The sequence below is a fragment of the Sinocyclocheilus rhinocerous genome, unplaced genomic scaffold (assembly GCF_001515625.1).
Source record: "Sinocyclocheilus rhinocerous isolate Xijiao unplaced genomic scaffold, SAMN03320098_v1.1 scaffold2559, whole genome shotgun sequence".
In the NCBI taxonomy this organism is placed as follows: Eukaryota; Metazoa; Chordata; class Actinopteri; order Cypriniformes; family Cyprinidae; genus Sinocyclocheilus; species Sinocyclocheilus rhinocerous.
Window position 1 is genome coordinate 159016 of NW_015658761.1, and position 8625 is coordinate 167640.

Below are 8625 nucleotides of genomic sequence, written 5' to 3' on the forward strand. Positions count from 1 at the left end.
GGGGTAAGTTCAAGCTCAAACCGGTGTGCACTGTTTTGCTACGGTTTCCGGTTTGAACGACATGTTTCCTGGAAACGGTGTGCAACGGGGTTTGAGATGCGTTTTCTCTTGTTTGGTGGGTGTGTCAAACATGTCAGCCCAATCAGCAGCAACATGTATGTAAACCACGCGGTATTAAAGGGACAGCTCGCACAATGTAATTAACATCCAAATAAATTCACAAGAGCAAGTATATTGTTTGCACATGTTTATTTACATTAAAGGCAAAATAACTTAAATAATAAGGGCACAAGTATAGATCTGGAACTTCTTTAAGTCTGTCTAAATATAATTTAGTAATTGCAATGTGTTCTGATCCATATCCTTTCCTTAGGAAGGTGTGCTAAATACTGATTAATGTAACATAAAAATACTATGCATATTTATATATTTTGTATTGTATTGTGGAGTGACACTTTCATAAACTTTTCTATACTGCTCTGATTATATAATGGTAAATATTACAATATCATAGCACAACAACAGTGATCAGCAATAATGATACGCCTAATACTCACAATAAAAATAATAAGGTCATCTTGGAGGTAAGAAGTGGATTATCCTTAACCTGAAATGTTTGTCTTTTCATCCTGAAATGCGAGGCAAATGTTGATCACAATAATTAGGAACCACAGTTTCCACAAATCCCTTCACTCGATTGGGATGTTCTCTTTTATTCTGGAGGGCAAGGGCAGTGACTGTACCATCGAGCGTATTTTGCAGTATTAAACACGTATTTATACCGATTTCATCAGGCTCCGAAAATTCTTCAAAAAGAACACAAAGAATGGCCTTCTCAGCTGCCATAGTTGCAACTCTTGCGTCATCAGAACAGACTGTTCACGCACCACCGTTTCCGTTTAAAAAACGTTTTGCACCGTTTTGTTGGGGCTGAACGCAGCCCTGTTATTTCTGAACTGACTCGCATGGAGTTTGATTGACAGGTGATCTGACCAATCAGTGCAGCACATAATCATGACTTGTAAGAGATATGAAGCACAGGGGCAGGCAATGCAGAATAAGATGAGGGAGATTAGGGTGCAGGAGATCACTTTACGGGTTACTGAGCACAGTAAACAGGACACAGAGTAGAATACTGGTGACATTTTTAAGAGAAGCAGCAGTTTTTAACAGGATTTGAAGGAAAATTAGAGCATGATGTGCGTGTGTGTGTTTATGTGTGGGGACTATGTGAGTGGGTATATAAGAGTTAGCTGGGAAAAGAGGCAACAGATCAAGTTTTATTTCAACCTTTTATCTGATCCACATTCCGGAGCAGAAGGGGGCGGTAATGTACCTATAAGCTGGATGCCAACCGCTGGTAAACTAAAAAGAAGAAGAAGAAGAAGAAGTCAAGTTTCTGTGGAAATATGTTATGGTTGCACAGCGCCCTGTCTAAATAAGAAGTATGTACAGTATTTATAGGTAAATCATTCCCATATACGCTGTTTTTTAGTACACAGAGTAAAACTGGATCATTGAAATGATTCCTTAAACACAGGCTAGAGCTGTCAATGCCGTGTTATAGGAATCCGCGGTCTCTGGAGCCGCTGTTAATACTGTTGTCTTGTGATCTTTGTATTTATCTACGGTCTACGGTTGTTTTAAAGCACCGCGATGGACGTGGCGAACTTTCTTCAGGAGATGAGAATTGGAGATGCAGCTGGTTCGTGCTCCGTGCTCGCTGCTTTCAGCCGCATTCATGCGCGCTTCGAGGCGGAAGAAGCGCCGGGGAGACGCGAGCGCATCCTGGAGTAGACCGCAGAGCTGCTCGACCGCCTCTTTCCGGAACTCGACGCTGACTTACGAGGCCAGTATTTGGGCTTAGTGAACTCATTCATCCGCCACGCTGCCCTGCCACCATGCGACACAGACAGCGGCACTTTATGTGCCAAGAGTTACGCGGACATACCGGCCAGAGCTCAGGCTGTTAGTGTCGTGTTACTCGCGTTGTCTGTGCAGATTCAGAAAGCGCTGGAGGATCAAAACAGTCCAGCTGTCAGGTCTCTGGTTCGCACACTAGCCCCCACCTTCTGTATTTTCTCCATCACGCACCTGCAGGAGCAGCCTTGGACCAATGCAGCCTCCAGAAGAAGCGCTCGGGAGCTCTTAACTTCGGCTGTGGGATTGACAGGCAGCAGGTCAGTGCAGGAGCTGCTGTCTGGAAAACCTGAGGAGGAGCAGAAAGGAGTTCTGGGGCCAGTTCTTGACACGCTGCAGCCAGAATTAACCAAGTAAGTTAACAAAAAGTTACAGCATTGGCCTCTCTTTTAGCTTTGCAAAAACTATATATGTTTTAAAGCAAGTTGGCTCTGCAAAGCTATTTTATAAGTAGACTGGGTCAATTCCTATTATGGAGTACATTTAAGACATCATATATTGACATCATATCATGTAAGACTAAATATATATATATCATAAAAATGATTCTAAGTAAATACTACAGAAAAAATGTAATTTCTACATGAACAATTTATTGCAGTCAATAATTAAAAAACAAAAAAAACCCAAAGTAAATTCTTTATTAGTACTCAATTTAAGCTTGTAGAAATTAAAGCATAAATATCAATGTTATAAAATTTAAGTAAAACCTACTCAACTTTTCTGATACTGGTGTTCCCATTATGCACTGGGGCATGAATAATTAATAAGTTACATTTTTTATTTTATTTATTTATTTATTTAGCTGTTTTCCAGCTGTATTTACACTGTTTTATCATTGCTTTTGTTGTTAGGTTTAGTAACTTGTGATTTTGTTACATCTGGAGTTCATTTTCAACTCAAAATGACACATTCATACTCAAAAAATGAACCACAGAATGTGACCGTCATTGTGTATTGTGTGCCAAATACTGAAGTCTCTGTTTTCGGATGAGTGCTGCAATAATAATTGTGAAGATATGGTGTCTACATGGAATCTATTGTATTATTTACTTAGATGTTTCTGAGTAAAACATACAAATTAAAAGCATGGTTTAAATAGGTGGTATATTGAGTAAAATTATAGTAATGCCAAGTAAGCTTTGACTAAGCAAAAATTACTCAAATTTTTATTGGCCGAGCTAAAGTTAGCCGCCTACTTTTCTTTGTTAAATTTACTTTACTTAGCTAAGTAGACCTAATTCTCTATGTGAAATTAATTATAATTATGTAAAATTTACTTAACTTCTTTATGAATGTTAAGTTCAATAGTAAGTATATTGTACAGAGTAGTAGCAGTAAAAGTTACTTAAAATGTGTTAGTGCAAATTGTTACGAAGATTTTATCAATAAATCCTACAAGTTATTTTTTTCAGTGTATAAAACACACTCTAGTCACACCTTTTAGTTTGGTAAGTGTAGTTTTTTTTTTAATCAGTTTTCTTTTATCATCTATTTGAGGGTGAACTTGGAAGTGTAAGGGCTACTTAAAGGGATAGTTCACCCAAAAATGAAAATGTGATGTTTATCTGCTTACCCCCAGGGCATCCAAGATGTAGGTGACTTTGTTTCTTCAGTAGAACACATATGATGATTTTTAACTCCAGCCGTTGCAGTCTATCAGTCGTATAATGCATGGCAATGGTAACAAAATCTATGAGTAAAAAAAAGACTGATAGACTGTAACGGCTGGACTTAAAAATCATCATATGTGTTCTACTGAAGAAACAAAGTCACCTACATCTTGGATGCCCTGGGGGTAAGCAGATAAACATCAAATTTTCATTTTTGGGTGAACTATCCCTTTAAGTAAAATTAGTTAAAATAAGTTAATTAAATATTAAACAACATGGACATTATTAAAATATTTTAGTTATCTCACAAATATTCCGTCAGCTAGAAAATGATCTTGTGTAGAATAAAAATGGCAAGCACAGTGAATTAATTTTATTTTTTTTGCACAGTCTTTGGTCGTTGAGTAACCAATGAGTTGGTCCTTTTCAACAAATCAGTCAAAAATATTTGTCATTAGCAAAATGGTCTAAAAGGTTAAAAGGATTTTAAAAAATCCTCATCCAGTAATCACAAATGACTGGAAACATTGTATAACAATAATGGAAATCCATTGGTCTAAAAGAGTGTGAATACTGTGTTTGTAATTCTGTTAATTGTCTTGTGTAAATAATCAAATTATAATTAAAAGAGTGCTTTTCTGAAAGTCTGCTATTTCTTCCTTAAATTACAACACAGAAATGACCCAGGAGCACATAATAATATTTGATTTGTTTATTTATTTGATAGGGACAATGCATGTTAATGAACATTAGTATGAAATACAAAATGTAAAAAAGCCAGCTAATTTACATTCGCAGTCCCTAGGCAGGTACACACAAAAACAGGTACTCAGACACACATACAACACTGCATAAAACACAAATACCCCAAACACATTATTTAAAATTTCTACATATAATTTGTACACAACTGATTCATCATAAGCCACTTTTTAAGATGATATTAAATATGTGACCCTGGACCACAAAACCAGTCATAAGTAGCACAGGTATATTTGTAGCAATAGCCAAACATACATTGTATGGGTCAAAATTATAGATTTTTCTTTTATTCCAAAAATCATTAGGACATTAATTAAAGATCATGTTCCATGAAGATATTTTGTAAATTTCCAACCGTAAATATATCAAAACTTAATTGCCAAATATTGTCCTATCATAACAAACCATACATCAATGGAAAGCTTATTTATTCAGCTTTCAGATGATGTATAAATCTCAATTTCGAAAAATTTACCCTTATGACTGGTTTTGTGCTCCAGGGTCACATACGGTATTAAATGCACTTAAGCTTGTCCTTTGTTCAGTGAAGCATGTGTTCTCCTGGGTGCTGGTGCAGGTTGGGCGACCCTGGTTAACTGAGTATTTGGAGAAGGTGTTTCCTCCATCTCTGCTGATATCTGATGATTATCACACAGAAAACAAAGTACTGGGTGTGCATTGCCTGCATCACATTGTTCTCAATGTGGTAAGTAACTTTTATAAATATTTTGTCCACCACAGCTGTCTACAAAAAACTACTACTACAACTTGTATGCAAAAAAAAAAAAAACTGTCACAGAATGTAAATCTGCCTAGAGATCAGCATAATAAGACATCATAAATGCACTGCTAATAAAAATGCAAAGGGCAATCCCAGAATGCATTGAAGTGCTATGAAATGAGTTGATGGCAGCTGAGAGCAATGTCTGTGATATATATACTTGTATTTAAATCCTGAACATTGTGTCTTTAACTGTCCATATGCCCTCAAAGATCATTGTGTCTTGAGTCACTTTTATTGTGCTCCTGACATTCATAAGCAAGACATCAAATCCTGGAGGACATTATAAGCCAGTGTTTTGTGTATTTGAAATGTGAGTTCATTTGATCTTCTCCTTTCTTAGCCAGCTGCTGATCTGAGGCAGTTCAACCGAGCTCAGGTGCTCTATCATGCTCTCTTCAATCACTTACACACATCTGAAGCTGCACTCATAAAGGTGAGGCTTTCACTCACACAGTCCATGTGTGTACCTGAATGCAGATGTTTAGTGTTCATTATGTATCTCACCTTATTGTCTGTCATTTTCAGGTTGTGCTGCCCTGCCTTCTAGACTTGCTGTCAGTCCTTGAGAAATCTCCAGTCCACTCAGGTTTACCACGTAAACCAAATCGCTTTGACGATGTGCTACGGCACGTCTTAACATACATGGAAATGGAGCACAAGCTTGACCTTCGTTGTGTATATGCCAAAAATGTTGTCTTATTTATTGAGAGGTGAGGCCTAAATAACTTATGTAGCCTTCCCAGTATTAGTGATTTCACCTTCATGATTACCCTGAAGGTGAAGCATGTAAATTCTGTGACGCTAGCTAATATTTATCAAACATATTACATATCATGATAGCTTTCATTTTCAGCTGATGTCATACCAGAAATGAAAGATTATAATCATTTACTCAGTCTCATGTCGATCCAAACCCATAAAACTTTTGTTCATCTTCGATACACAGTATTTTTAATATTCTCTCATCATTTTTGTCCATTGATAAATCCACATAACCAATATTGCAAGCTTCAAAATGTTTATAAAGACATTGTAAAAGTAATCCATATGAATTGAGTATTTTAATCCAAGTCTTCTGAAGAGACACAATCACTTTTTATGATGAACAGATTTAATTTAGGCTTTTATTCACATATAAATATTGATCAATGCACATTCATAGAGCTCATCAAATATGGCAAATGGAAGCGCAACTGACATTTGACGCACAAGAACAAACCTCACTGGCTATCAAGCGTCAAGCAAGCTTCCGTTTAATTACCATATTTGATTTTTGTTTTTGTTTTTTTCTTTTTGAGAGGGGGTTGTTAGAACATTTTTGAGTGAGCTATTCCTTTAAAGTTAATTAATAGTCAAACAGCCATTTTGCCATTGTCTTGGGCTACTGTTGTTGGTAGCAAAGCCTTTCTAAAATCTCACCAATAGCCTGGGTCTATTTCTGGTGAGTGTCAGAAAAAATAAAAATGTACAAGTTCATTTCATGTTGATATATTTATTACTATGCTGTTCATTTTGAATATTCTTAACAAACTTGATTAGCATAATTGTTGTAATATTACTCATCCTTAGCTGCTTTGATGTTCCAATTTGTCATGTCGTTATCTCATAGGATGGGTATAGTAATCGTTCGTCACCTGAAGAGGCTGGAGAGGGTGATTGTGGGATACTTGGAGGTCTCAGATGCTCCAGAGGAGAAAGCCAGACTGAGTATCCTGGATGCTCTGCAAAAAACTCTACAGATTGCTTGGCCACGGTGACCATTCATAGCACTATACAACATCAGTGCTTCAGTGCAACTACATGCAAATTACTTTTTACATGAGTTTTTACATGATTCCACTCTCTTGCTTATATCAGATGTATCTCACACTAACACATTGTGTGTTTTTATGTATATTTCTAGTATGGAGAGGAGGATGGGTTCACTAGCTCAGAGTCTTCTGAGGTTCTGGTTGACGTCTCATCAGAGTCATTACCCACTCAGCTGAAAGAGCAGCTCATGACCCAAGCGTCCCACTGTTTACTGCTGCTCGACCACTGCTCAAAGGGAAAACTACAGGTGAGAATGACCATTGTTATATTTTCTATTGATTTTTTGTGGTTATATAAGGAAGAATTTCAGCCAAAGGGGTAAAAACTATTATCTTATATTTATTTTATCATTCAGTTGAAAGTTTGCAAGTGAAAGTTATAAAAATGGCAGATTTATAAGACAGTAATCCTCATTACGAGTGACTAATTCGAATTTCGTCATGCTTACAAAGCTTTTATGAAATGGTAAAAGCATCTTGTTACTCTCATATTGCATGCAGTTTGAAGCCACCTACTATTTGTTCCTTTGGTCTCATTTCACCTTTTTCTACAGAGTCTTCTGAGAGAGCTAGACAGCAGTTGTGTTTCTGAACCTGTGTTGAAGTGTATCCAGAAAGTCACTGCAGCACCACTGTGTCAATAAGCTGTCAAGAGTATTTGCCACTTTTGGAGGTGAAGTTGGCTCAGTAGAATCTGATTCAGTGATCAGTTCACTATGAACATAGTACGCTCTGTATGTGGGCTATCCAGGCGAACTGCCTTTTTTGTTTTAGTTTTACAAAAATAAAAATTATACAACCCCAAAGAGACTTGGATTTGCAGGCTGATTTGAACATGCTGTAAAACTGGGACATTTCTGGGGTCTTGCATCCTACTTTCAAGAGTTCATTAATGCATGCATCAAGTTAGATTGCTAACAGCATATAACTGTGTTGATGAAGGTTTTCTTTTCTGGCAAAAGTTTGGTCTCTTCAATTCTCTGTCAGCATCTCCAGCTGTGTTCAGTGAGTTGAGGTAGTTAAACAAAGGTTTCAGCCCATGTATTCACTCCATCAGAAAATGTCTGCTCACAATTCGATTTCACTACAGTAACACATACCAGTGCTATCAAACATTAGAACAGAAATGAAACGTTTCATTAGAAAGTTTTAAGAATATCAGATGACGCTTGTAGCAGAACATGTTTGGTGATGTGCTAGTGTGCTTTTTACCCACAATAATTAAGTGATTTACTCACACTGGATAATATTTAGCATTAATTCAGTTAAAAGAAAATTTCTGATGTATATATCTGATATATTTGAGGCGTTTGCCATATGAAACTATATCACTTTGGACAAAAAATACCCTTGCTTATACATTTGGTTAGGATTTTCCCCATACATTTTCTTTGGAGTGCTTTGAAAGGATGTGCATTTGTGTGACTAACAGCATTAGCACTGAGGGCAGTTGAACTTCATAAACAATAGCAATGTTTTCTAGGGGTCTGCCGTGTATGCTGGTTGGGGGCATGAGATGTAAAAGATGATCTAAGTAAAACATGCATTCAAATACAACAATACTAAACATAAAATATATTTTTTTCCTTTCGAACACCAGGCAGTCAAACTAACAAGCACTACTTAATATGCATGCATGCCATTTCAAATAAAGTTTATTATATGAACATGGGTCAAAGTTGACCCAAAAGTACATAATGGAACATTTAAAAAAAACACTTATGCTTGCAACAGC

General features: G+C 36.7%; 1 pseudogene; it reads left to right on the plus strand.

Moving 5' to 3' along the window:
* The first annotated feature begins 1656 nt into the window (after positions 1 to 1656).
* Positions 1657 to 7688, plus strand: LOC107722983 (TELO2-interacting protein 2-like; annotated as a pseudogene).
* Positions 7689 to 8625: the final 937 nt, after the last annotated feature.